The 13323-nt window shown below is 46.8% G+C and overlaps 1 long non-coding RNA gene across 1 annotated transcript; it reads left to right on the top strand.

Moving 5' to 3' along the window:
* The first annotated feature begins 8201 nt into the window (after positions 1-8201).
* Positions 8202-12413, top strand: LOC130600342 (uncharacterized). The gene is made up of 3 exons (XR_008972441.1): positions 8202-8347; positions 11004-11156; positions 12032-12413. It is a non-coding gene; the product is annotated as an uncharacterized LOC130600342 (long non-coding RNA).
* Positions 12414-13323: the final 910 nt, after the last annotated feature.

Raw genomic sequence — 13323 nt, 5'->3', positions numbered from 1 at the left:
TGGTAACAGTGGCACAACATCGCCGTGACAGCAGCAAATTGGTGCTTAGCCTGGTTCCTGTTGGGAACAGGGAGCCCTGGAGCAGGGAGGCTCCGGCAAAGCACAGCTGTGCTTGTGGGAACACTCAGAAGTCTCCGCTGGCCACTTCCCACAGCTCTTATCAGCGCGCTGTTAATCTTTGGTAATCTTTGGCATCGCAACAGGAGTTGGCACCTTCAGTTCCAGGTGCAAGGTGCATGGTTTTGACCTTGCCATTTCCTCCATAAACACCCGGCAAGGTGTAGAGCGTACGTGTAGGTGTAACGGCACCCTCCATGGGCACCCTCCTGCCTGAGCTTCACCCCTGGGGTGAGAGCAACACCCAGCTAACAGGCACTGGTGTAGATGCAGCAGATAAACTGTGGGCTGTGGGAGAAGAGGACTTGATGGAGAGTGGACTTTTGGCCTTTTAGATAGGCTCCAAGTGAAGCAGTGTAAATTTGCTCCGGGGTGTAAAGTACATCCAGGTAAAAATGAAATCCAGAATATTCAGATTTCCCTGTTCTTTGCTTGTCCTATGAATCCCCAGTTTAGTGCCTGTGACCGGTTTCACCCACTTGTACTGAAGATGAATTTTTCCCTCTCCCTGCACAGGGACCTCCTTGGCCACAAACCAACCAGAGCAATAGTGCCAGTACACGTTGTCCTTCCAGAAATGATAAAGACAACATGACCGAGTAGGCAGTTAGAGGAGGAGCTTGGCTGTGGGAGAAGGATGGTAATGCAAGATCCATCCTCAGCAGGCAGGTGGCTGTCCCGAGCAGGAAGGTTCAGGTGACCTGGGGAACATGGATGGGTTGTGGCACGTGGCAGAGATCGCTCCAAAGCTCACTGTAGCCAATGGAAGTCATCTTCAAGGGGTTGTGGGCATCACCAAGTTGAGATGTAGGGGCAATGGAGAGTATGAGATGCACAAGCTTTCCATTTGCCATTTTTATCCATACACAAGAGTCACGTAAACCTATTATTTTGAAGCCATTTTTCATGATGCAGCTATCTTCCTTGACCTCTAAAAGATCTGGCTGATCCTGATCTCGAGATGAAAGATTGCCACCTCACAGGCCGTGAACACCCATCCGTGAGATTAGGCTCTGAATTATTAATACAATCAATGACTACCTCTTTTCATCCTAGAAGAGGCACAAAGGAAAGCTACAGGGGCCCTGAAAGGGAGGGAAGGAGGATTCTCAAGCAAGGGGGGAGAAGTCACCAGTGGGAACTGGTTTTCTTTGGGTGGAAACGCCTCCTGTGTCTGTTTGATTTTGGAGCAGTAACAATGGCACTATTCAGGAGGTGATGACCCAGCTGCAATGGTAGGGCTGAGGGTGGCACTGAGAAACCCCCTGTGAAGACTCTGTGCCTAAGGAGGTACATCCTTCCTTCCATCCCCTTTCCTGTACTCAGTGCATCATGGGCTAAACGAAAACAGGGTCCCCAGGAGCCTAGACAGCAGAGCTAAAGGATGGAGAACCATTGAGGAGAGGAAGGTCTGGAGAACAAAGAGGTGGGTTTATCCTTCCAGTGCTACAAAGCTACTGACATTTACACTGTGTCACCCACCACTGTGACCCTCAGGCAGCTGACAGAGCCTGTGTTTTGTGGGGTGTGTTTAAGCTCTGTATGGGGTTTCTTTGCTATGGGGAGGACATGGATGTCTCCAGATGGGAGCCTGGCAGTGAATCAGTGAGGGATGAAGTGCAAGGCTAAGCATTTGCTGCCCGGAGCATGGTAGCATTCCTGTTTCCATCCCCTGTGAATGGTGGAGGTGCTGTCAATGTGTGCTGTTTGGTCTCTGTTCTGTTCACGCTTTTCCTTGGCTTGGGCCTGACCTACCTATTTGGGCCGCTTCAGTAGAACTGGTTCTTTTCTGCTCTTTTCCCTGTTGTGTTTGGGAGGAAGGTAGCAGGTCCCCATCCCATCAAGGAGCAGAGGGGAGGCCCAACTCCCCAGTCCTGAGCCCCATGTGGAAAATGAAGCCAACTGGAAACCAAAAATAAAACACTATCTTCACTCCATTTTTCAAGAGGTTAAAAAAAAAGTGCTATTGTGCTAACAGAGCTATTTTTTCTGGGTAGATAATGCAAAGCATTGCCTCAGAGCTGGCCAAAATATGAGAGCCTTTTTCATCCTCTCATTTTCATTAAAGTTCATATCAACATTGCAAATACGATAAGAAAAGAAGCGTACAGTTACAATTATGTAGTGCTTTGTGATCGCAAACAGATTCTGTAATCCCTACTCAGGGGGGTTTCGAGCTGAATTTAGCTTGCAGCATAAAGCTGAGCTCAGCCAAGACTGCTCTCCTACTCTGTATGATCCTCATCTGCGCTCCGGTCACACGAGAGGCCCATGGCAAGCCAAGCAAAATCTCACAGATGCATCAGCTGCCCTGGCTGGGGACCAACCTCCTTTGTCTTATGCAGCCATTTATTAATATTCTTCTATCTGTTACTTTTGAATTGATGCTTGCTTTAAGCATCAAAAGCTGGTATTGGTTCAACTGCAGCCTGAGCAGCAAATGCACAGGGTGGGTACTGAGAAACACCAGAAGTCCTTTCTGTGGCTGGGTATTGCTGTAGAAAGTATTTAAGCATTGGTTCAAGAGACGTTATGATTCTACCACATCAGGAGTTCAACACTGCTGAAAAGCTGCATGCGGGCACAGCGCTAGTGGAAAATGGGAAGATCTGGCAAAGACAACATGGAAAAGACTATTGAGCTTCATATCTCTGATGAAATTTCAGTGGCTGCAGCCAAGGAGTCCTCCTCACCATGGCTAAGAGTGAGCATTTACAGGCTCTGACCTCGTCATCAGTGTCTTCTCCCAGGTGGGGCCATGGCCCATGGGCAAAGGCAGGATCTTGAGCAGATGGAAATATTCCTTCTCCCTTGCCTGTGCTTCTAAACCATCTGACCTCAAGGGATTTGCAGCAGGCATGGGAGTCGTCATTGCATTCAGCATGGCCATCCTATGTTTAAATTTAGGCATGAGCTGCACTACCTGGTGAAGTGGGAGCCTTAGTGCATCATTTATAGTAGAGCAACCCCCCCTGTCACTTCTATTGACTCAGTGGAGCGATGCAATCCACAGCAAACATTAAATTCAGTGCCCTGCTTCACACAGATAAAGCTATAGAGACAGAGAGATGGACAGGAGTCAAGTGCATCTGGGCTTCTGGGGAGCAACCCCAGCTGCTCGTGCCTTCTGCTGTCATTCCTTGACTACATCGCAAGATGGAAAGAGCAAAAGATATAAGGTCAGTGGCAAGACTATCGTCCTCAGCAAAAACAGCCTCTTGCTGTGGCATGGAGCTCTACCTCAATTTCCAGACAGCTGCTAGAGAATCATTTTTATATCATCACATCTCCTACAGCAATCTGCAAAGAGCAGCTTAGGGAGGCATTTGGCTTTTATGTGAATTTAGGCTGCAGTTTGTGAAAGTGCTTCGTTCCTAAAATACAGATGAGGTTTACTGCAGAGCCTAGTACATTAGAGGGAAATCTGGCCTGGAGGCCCCCAAAATGTCACCTGCCAAGCAGTTTGGACAACCTAAGCCTCCCCAGATAGTTCAGTCCCCTTAGGTGCCCTGTGCAAGACACCAGCCTATGTAGTCTTCAGTTCAGAAGAGAGTGTTGGGGGAAAATGAAATTCAATTGGAAAGGATTTTGGTATTAACTTCAGTCTTAGTCACTTTTGGAGCTGATGACTTAAATCTAGAAATAAAGAGTAATGGAAGTTGGAGCTCCAAAGAACAAATGAGCCCCTTCATATATGCTGCCATCTCCTCTCTCCAGGACCAGCCACTCTCCCCTTGCTGCTGCCAGTGGCTCCGCTCCAGTGCCTCCTCACCAGGGGAATACAAATTGGGCATCACTGAAGCATATGGAGGGGAAGAATGCTCAGCTGTGAATTTCGGGGATGGGTATTATACAAACCCAGCCACCAGCACATCACCTTTTCAAAGGCTTCAAATCCGCTACAAATTGCTTCTGAATGACAATGGGAATTTCTTGCCCTTCACAGAGCCCCTTATATTAGCATCTTTATTGGAATAAACTAGCTAATTTCTCCGGTTGAAGGGCTGGTCTGGAGAATCCCTAATTCCAATTAGATGGATATTCATCAGCACCCTGATGCTTGCAGGGCAGCAGGGAATGCTGCTGTCTGGTCTGGCGAGTGGCTCACCACCTGCCCAAGTCCGGATCAGAGACAAAGAGAAGGGGAGCACTGAGTCCCTGGGGCCAGCAGCAAAGCAGGACATTGCAGGGACTGAGGGGTCCTTTTAATCCTCAATTTGTTCTTTGTGACATTTGGTAATTCCCAGGCACAGGGTAGGGAGGCTGAACCTGCACTTGCAGGAATAATGATAAATCTGTGCCCTTCACTATCCTTCAGGTTCCTGTATGACAAATATACCCATGACTAAGCCAGGCTAACTGCGGCTGGAGTGAAACGCTTATGGAGTAGAAGGAGGTACAGCCTGTCTGTCTATCCATCCTGAACAACCGTATGGCAGCTTGTCACTAAGTTCAGCATTTATCTTGTAAAACAGTTAATGGGATTTCTCCAAACCAAGTGCTGATGCCTTGCAGTTGGCAGTGTTGCAAAGATGAAATGACTTTTTTGTTGCTAACAATAGATTCCATAAAGAAAAAGGGAAAAAAAAAGTAAAACTCCATAAATATATATCCCAAATTTAAAACTTGATGATCTTGCAGGTAAGCAGAGCTCATTTCTCACTATGGATTTCTCACTAGATGTATGCTCCCTGGAGCAGGGTTTATTTGGGTGTTCTCTGTGCAGCACTGGCCTGGCTCATAGCTGGGATACAAATAACCCCAAGCTATAGCCCTGGTACCGACCATGCTGTAGTAACTGCAGTGTTACCAGAGGGAGCAAGGACGATGGACATTGTGCCTTCTTGGCTGTAGCAGATATCATACTTCTCTGACCTCTTTGGCCAGAAGTGGCTCACATCAGTGGGATTCTGACTGTCAGCGGGACAACACTTGCCCTTTGGTTTTATTTTAAACTCTTGTATCTCACCCATGGGGCATGGCTGTCCAGGGGTATTGAAGTCTCAAAGGTGTCATTTGAGGCGGGGACAGGTCCTTTGGATTTTGTTCTCTTACAAGGTCAGGCTCAGTGGAGGAATTCTGAAAATGTCTCATCTCTGTGCTGCACAAACACAGTCCGAAGGCAGAGTGGGGCTGGTTTTGACACTGTCTAATCCTCAGAACAGCTCCAGCCCCCCAGATGTGCGACATCAGAGGCAAAGCTGGAGACTTGAGAGTCGTTATAATGCTGTTCCTCTCCCAGTGTTCTGTGCAAAGCAGCAAGCCCATGTCAGGTTGCTGTCTTCATGCTTCCCCCATCCACAAATATTGGCTCAGCCTCTTGTCTGGTGTTACCTGCGAGCAGCTCACTGCCCTCTGTGTGGAACACCATCCGCCCAGCTTACCTCCTCTGGGGGTTAATGGAAACAGGAGATGGGCTGCTGAAACACCAGTAAAAAGGGCTCAGGTGCTGGGGGGAGAGGGTCAAAGGACAAAAATGAGGACAAGTCTGTACACAGCCCCAGCCCCAGGATGGAAATTGCTGCTTGACGCTCCCTTCCTCCCATTGAAGGTGTCAACTCCACTGTCTTTATTTGCATTTCTTTGTATTAGAGGGTTTCTTCTTCCCTAGATGAATGGCTCGTGAAGGTCCCATGGATGCAAGTTGTCTTGGTCTGGGTTTTTTTCTGAGGAGGCACAAGGGCTCCTGCTGAGGAGGGAATTTGGCCCAACATGTGCAGAGCAATGTGTTTGCTGCCTATCACCCAAAGCACAGGGCCCTGTCCCTGCCTCGTGTGACACATTGCACAGGCAGATGGAGGAGTCCAAACCATGGTGCTGTGTGGTCTGTCATCACAAATGAGCCTTGCTATGGACTTATTTATGCTGGACAAATTATATTCTAGCCACTGATAGGCAACCACTGCTGGCGTGGGATGCAGGAGCCTCAATAACACTATAGGCTTTCATATCTCTTGCAAGTGCTCCTATCCCAAGTATCAACCATCTTTCAGCAGCGTTCTGGTGATGGGATTAACGTGCATTAGGACTTTTTGTTTTCATCTCTCCCAGGGAGGATCAAATGCAGTGAAATATCTCATTTTGCTGGTTGCTGTCTGAAAAATGTGTGGTATGTGTTAATGTTAGAAAGGCAAGGTCAAAGGAGCAGGACCATAGGACACAGGGGTGGGAAACCCCTTTTAGGACATGGAGTATGGTCCATGTTATTGTAGCCCTGTTTGCAGTGTTTTAAAAGGAGTGCAGTTGTTTACCCTCAGCACATGTGTTCCTGGGTCACAACTGTTTTCTGTGAAGAGATATGGAAGAAAAGCTGTGGCCTTATGTCACTTGTCCTTCAACAAAAGACCAAACCCTGTGCCAACTCACCACGAGCTCTCTCCTGCACCCACAGGCATTATGTATTATTATATAATAATATGTATTATTGTAATTTACCTTATATTAGGTTGGATATGAGGAAGAAATTCTTTACTGTGAGGGTGGTGAGGTGCTGGAACAGGCTGCCCAAAGAAGTGTGAATGCTGCATCCCTGGCAGTGTTCAAGTGGACAGGGCTTGGAGCAACCTGGTCTAGCAGAAGTTATCCCTGCCCATGGTTGGAATTGGCTGAGCTTTAAGGTCCCTTCCAACCCAAACCATCCCATGATTCTGTGTTTATCCTTCCTGGGGAGGTTTTCACTCTACCCAAGGAACAACATGTTGCTGATATTTATCCCAGAGTTTTGTATTGGCCATTTAGGCTGGAGGAATGTGAACCTGAGTTTGAGCAGTGTTTCAGCAGAAATCAGCACTGAATAGAGTCTAATTTGTTTTGAATAACTTGCTTCTGGAGTTCATAGGAGACAGCTATGGGATGGTTTAGGAAGGATGTTGATGGTATCATATCCAGCTGAAAGAAGCATTGCTGTGGGTAAGTTTAAACACTAAAAAGCCATTTAGCCAGCATGAATATATAAAATATGTTGCTCCTGGCATCAGATACAGCTGTTAACTAAGCACTTTGATGGACAGAGGGTCCCATGTTACATCTCTACCTACTACCTCCTGCGCACTTGGATCCCCACTGATTTGTGGCAGCAAACTGGGCTTTGGGGGATGAAATGAAGGAGCTAGTGTTATTGTGGGGGTAGAACGTAGCCCTCCCAGCAAAACCCCTGAAGGCAGATGTGGCAATGAAGGGAAACTACTCACACCAGCATTTGTCAGGGTGCCGTGATTAGCAGCCATGACTTTGCTCGTGGGAGATTTCCATTTACAAAGTTAATAAGGGAGCAGGGAACCAAAAGCTGGATTTTTCAGCAGTTAATTGTCAAGGTCACGTTGCATTTATATGGGATTTTCCTGCTGTTGTGTTTTGATTTCATTACAATTGTGTTTGCTAGGATATAGCTGGTATGGGCATGGATGAGCATGGAGAGAATTCCCCTTGCAGAATGGGTTCATGCATTGCTTGTTCATAGCAGCATATTTCTACAAGCAATTTTCTTCCCTTTAAAAGGACTTGGGGGAAAAAGGACCATCATTTCCAGGCAGAAATTTTTCTGAGGAAGATATTTTTGTGCCTGGCTAAGGAGAGACACAAAAAGGTCAAAGAAAATTAAAATCACATGCTGAGAACATTGCAGGGCAGGTGTTTTTCCTACGCCAAAATTCAGCCTTTGGTGGGTATATCCCAGGATTTATGCTACTCCTAACGCTTCACCTGTTACACCAGTACTGGAGGGTGAATGATTTCATCACCCTAGCAGCCTGGTTTTGCTGGACCCAACTCAATAAAACTGCTTTAAACACATTTTTGCAGCTAGAAGGAAGCCTCAGACAAGCGCTCCGCTCTGGCTGCTCATCGCTGCGTTTCACTTGGCATGTAGGATGAGGAATGCACAGAATTTCCTTTTCCACCCGGTCAGATCCTCTGTCTTGAGCCTGGCCCAGCCCCAAGAGCACAACGGATGCAGCTGGAGAAGGGCAGGTCCAATCTTGCTGCTAAGCTCCAGTGACACTTAACCTCCTCTGCTGTGTGCTCAGCCAGCAGCTGGAGGTGGATGCTCATCAGTGGCTGAGCATCAGCTGCTGCCTGTTGAAATGGGTCGTTTGTGAAGGAAAAGGAGGTTATTTCCCAGGCTGGAGGAGGTGGTGGAGTTTAGGGCTCTTGTGAGAGAATAAGGAGGTGGCCTTGAAGCTGAATGCTTTTGCATCTTGGTTTCTCCATTGGTGTTGGTCTACTTGAGCAGGTAATGGGGCTGTGGGCTTTCCCCCTGCCTGATGAAGGTTGCTGCCAGCAGCCTTGTCCTGGTGTGAAAACTGATTGTGACTACCTGTAATTCCTTAGTGTTAGCAGTAGGTGGGAATCAATAGGGAGCTTTGAGCTATCAAATAATGAGACCAGTTCATAGCTTGTGTTGCTCCAAGAAAGGCACTAAGGAGGAACATTAGCCCTTTGGGGCTCTGTGAGACAAGGAGGCTTTCCCACAGGTCTGTTAGCTTGGCCCTGGTTGCAATGGGAGCTGTAAACATAGGATCAAATTCTGCCTTATCTCATCCATAAAAATTATTTTTCTTGGCTCTGAATGGAACACTGACTGGCTTCTTTCCTAAAGCAGCTGTACAGCAAAGATGGGATTGAATGAACCCCTTTCCCTTGAGCTTAGGAACAGCTCAAGATGGGTAGAAAACTGCTATTGCATCACTGATACAGAAATAACTATAATTCACACCATGTACAAAGATGCCACAGTCTGATTACTAACAGTGGCTGAACTGGTCAGAGCTATCTTTATTACATCAGGAAAGCAAGTTTTATCCCAAGGATGTGCTAAGAAGTGAAGAAGAGGGTTTGGTTTTGTTTTCTTTTTTTCTGGGTGGAATCATCCCAGCAAACAGTGTGTAAATTGCTGGAAGGAATTCAGGCTTCAAATGACATTAGAAAATACTGCTTTTCCTCACCAGACTATAGATTTCCTTTATTGGAAGAACAGTGACTTGAAAACAGCCTGTAATGAAATTGGGTGTTGGTCTTTATTTATGTATTTGATGTTGCTGGAATGGCTGAAGACTACTCAGGTTGAGGGTACTTTTTCTCTTCTGTGTTTTTTCCTTATCTCAGAACTTTTAGGGTTGTCAAATGTTCTGTCTTGGTTTCCCTAGGAGGTCCTGGCTGGGTAAAGGCAGGTTTGCCTAATAATGTTTATTAACTTACAATATTAACAAAGACCTCCTTTAAACAAAGTGCTGGCTAGGCACTGGAATGAAATAACTGCTAACAAAGCCTATGAGTTTAAACTAGAAAGGACCTTTCAGCTTTGTGTTCTTAATGGTGTCATTATTTTGCTATTTGGTACCCATATAGAGCTCAATCCTCACTTGAATTTCTCACATCAAAAATCAAAGAGAAATCAGAAGTAATTTCTGCAAAGCCATTTTTCAGGGTTCTCTCTGTAACAAAAAAGAATCTTCTGTTAATTCTCCTGCATATCACTGTCTTTGGCCTCTGGGCCAATTATGGTGGGTTGGATTTAGTTTAACCCAAAGCAACCATCAGGTCACGGTGACTCTGGAAACAATTTTTCTTGTTTTGTTAACTGACCTATTTTGTTCTTGTCTCTCCTCCTCAGTCGCTACAAAGCAAAGGGTTTCAGTTCTCTTTTCTCCAGAGAGGTCTGCAGCAGCATGCAGAGCAAGTGCTGTGCTAATGAAATCCTGTCTTGGCTTAAGCTAAGCAGTGATTTTGGTTAAACTCTGTTTGTCCACTGACACCCCCCCAGCACAGATGTGCCCTGAGGATGGCTCAGGCTATGGGACAGACCTGGAGAGACTCAGTCTGAGGGCTGAACCCAAGATCCCAGTGCTGGTGTTAACCCCATCTCCTGATAAGGATAGAGCGGAGAAGAAAAATGTAGCTCTGGTTTCTGTATCACCAGGAATCATAGAACGGTTAAGGTTGGAAAGGACCTTAAGACCACCCAGTTCCAACCCCCTGCCATAGGCAGGGATGCCTCATACTAGACCATGTCACCCAAGACTCCATCCAACCTGGCCCTGAACACTGCCAGGGGTGGAGCATTTACCAGTTCTTTGGGCAACCTGTTCCGGGGCCTCACCACCCTCACTGTAAAAAACCCTTATACCTAACCTGAACTTACCCTATTTAAGTTTGAACCCATTACCCCTTGTCCTATTGCTACAGGCCCTGATGAAGAGCCCCTCTCCAGCATCCTTGTAGGTCCCCTTCAGGTAATGTGAACAGCCACCACAGCGATATCTTGTCACCCTTCTCTCTGTGCTGGGGATGCTGAGCAGGGGATGGGGAGGGAGAAGGGTGCTGCCTGTAGGGCTGCCATCCCACAGCTTAGCAGAGCATCCCGAGCAGCTCATGCAGGCTGTGTGTGCTGTACTGCCTCATCTGCAGCAGGCAGGTAACAGCACAGTCCCACCTCACCAATGAACAGTGTGGAAAAGTCCCTCCCGGACTCTTGAGCATATTACAGTGCTGCAGGATGTACCGAAATGGACAGTATTTGAAGTGTTTCCTTATAGGATAATCGGAGGAAGTCATTGTATTAAATATCCATTTGTGTCATTAGCCTTTTATTTGGTGCTTTGTCCAGACATCCTGTTTGCTTCCCCTTTGAAGTAATGAATATATTTCCTGTGTGCCAGGTCCGATCCAAAGCTCCCGTGTAAAAGCCAAGCTGAGATCAGTTGTGTACTTGGTGGGAAAGGACATCTCCAGACTCACTTTGTGTGAGGAGTTTGGGATAAACCTAGAGTAGTGTTTATTGGTTGCCCTTAAACCCACACTCCTTGGGCTACCCTGGCACAAGGGTATGGCTATGTGCTCCCTATGGTACATGGGAGAAGTTTCTAGTGATTCCACCTCGCACTATTTAGGTGGGACATTACAGCAACGTCAGCCGCATCCAAGGTACACATGGAATACCATGAGGAATGCTGTGCCAGCATGTGGGATCCAGCCCCAGAAAACAGCTGGAGGAGCCACATAACCCCTTTGAATCTCTCTTCACCCTTGACTGAGGTGGGAAGGTAAGAGGGAGGGTAACCAGCTCTGTGTATCAAACAAATGCCAGCCTCTTTTGGTGTGTGGTTGGGAAGGGTTAATCAGGGCAGCACAGCCCCTAAGGACCAGGACTGTTGTTCTATGCAGATTGGCTTGTTCTTGTTTCTTCTATTGATCGCAATCGCTCAGAGCTGTGCCTCTAACAAACTGCCTTAAATCATTGCAATCATAATAAGCACACCTTGGTAAATAATGCATGAGATGTCCGTAAGCCTATATTCATTAGAAGGAAGGTGCATATAGAGCGTGGTAACCATCTGGGCTTGAGTGGGGGCACGGCAGGTTGGATTGAGATGCGGTAGCTGCTAGGGTTCAGCCCTGAACTGAGTTGGGTTTCAGGAAGGCTCCCCAGTCCTTTAAGATGCTGGAAATAGAGACAGGCTCCTTTTCACGTTCATGAATTTTGCAGGAGATGTTTAAAATGCCTCCAAGGTTCACAGCATAATACAGGTTGGGTGGAAGTGGGCTTGTGGCAAGTCTCCAAATAGCATAATAGCAAGGCATCACAATTACTAGTATTTAATATATCTTAATGACAACAAAACACATCGTGGGTAACAAGTTTTGCTGTGAAAGCCTCGTAGCCAAGTTAATGGTCTGGATATTAGAAGCCTTTGTTTTAAAATGCAAATTAAAAATGCTTAGTTTTCCATTTGTCAGAGTGGTGTTAAAGTGTGGAGCTGCTCTAAGGCAACTTTGCTCTGGCTAGGATTTGGTGTAGTTCTTGGCCAGACCACACAGCAGGGCAGGCTCAGGTGCTGTAGAATTCATTAGAAGGTTTCTAGGGCAAATTGCAGGGAAAATTATCTAGGCAGTAATTTCCACCTCCCTTTCATCCTAGGGAGAAGATGATGATGTTGTTAAATGCCAGTGATAAGGACAGTTTGGCTTTTGTATGGTTAGAAGAGATGGAGGAGGCAGAAACATTCCTGGTTATATCAGGCAGCTGTGGATGGTGATGGGTCATTTCACTCCATTATGGTTTCTGGCAAGGGAATATTAAAAGGGGTGTGAGGGCATAGTTTCTCAGCAATGACTTCATTTGGCTGTCTAAGCAAACAGCCCCTCCTCACCAGGTGCAAAAGGCCTTGTATTTGTGTTTTTTTCTTTCATGAAGTGCAAAGAAATACCTAAAGTGAAAATAGCACCAGTGGATTGTATCTGCTCAACAGCCCTGGTGGTCTCTACCTCCTGTTAAACAGCAGTGATATGAGCCAAGGCAGGGAAAAGTGATGAGCCTAGGTATTTTATACTTAAACTGTATTTTTTTTCTCCACTTTTAGCTGCATCATCTGTCACAGAGAGAAGCAGAGCGACAAAGAGAAAGGGTCAGTAAATTTTAAGCTGGTCTAGTCAGACTGGAGAAGAAAGATCAGCAAAACCGAGAGAAAGTAAATGGGACGATGTTACCCAGCCTGCCTTCACCATCACACTGTGCTGCCTTGGATGCTTCCTGCCTTGGCAATGCCCTCAAGAGACATGGCAATTTGTAGCCATGAAACTACCAGTTTGGCTAAGGTCCCCTAGGAGCAGAGCCCCAGTATGGGCGTCCTACACATGAGCATGGGCTGGGTGTAGTGTGCAATACCTCTCTGCTTTCCTGGCTGCTAGGGAGGCAGCTTCACCCTGCAGATGGGGGTTAGAGCCCATCAGACTCGCTTTCTTCAGTAACCTGAGCCAGGATTTGAGCCGAGGCCTCCAAAGGTGAAAGGCTAATATGCCTGCCTCCCTCTCTGCCACTGAGCCCCTTCTGCTTTGTTGAGGCGATGTGCTAACTTGGGGAAATCACTCCTGCGACCCATAAATACTGAACTGAATGAGAGCCCCCCGCTCTGTGCGCAGGGATAATGCGCCGGCTGCAGGGGTGTTTGCTCTGTGACGTTCAGCAAACAGGCTGCAAAGAAAGCTCAGCAAGATCCTGGACAAAAGGAGAGGACAATCAGCTCGCTGGGTTCAATTATGGTCTGGAATTTAATCCCAGTAGGTTTGGTAGGACTTCCCCCCGGGCAAAATCCATCTCACCAGTCGGTTTCTCTGAGGTCTTGGGACAGCATGCGGAGGTATTAGGCTCATAAAAGGTTTCTTATTCACAGAAAGCCCTGTAGATACCACAGGAGCTTGTACAGATTACTT

Source organism: Pezoporus wallicus, unplaced genomic scaffold (genome assembly GCF_028554395.1).
Source record: "Pezoporus wallicus isolate ANWC-B61680 ecotype Strahan unplaced genomic scaffold, APGP_CSIRO_Pwel_v1 contig_3952, whole genome shotgun sequence".
NCBI classification, from domain to species: domain Eukaryota; kingdom Metazoa; phylum Chordata; class Aves; order Psittaciformes; family Psittacidae; genus Pezoporus; species Pezoporus wallicus.
Note: the sequence above shows the minus strand (reverse complement) of the source record. Positions and strands in the feature narration are given on the sequence as shown.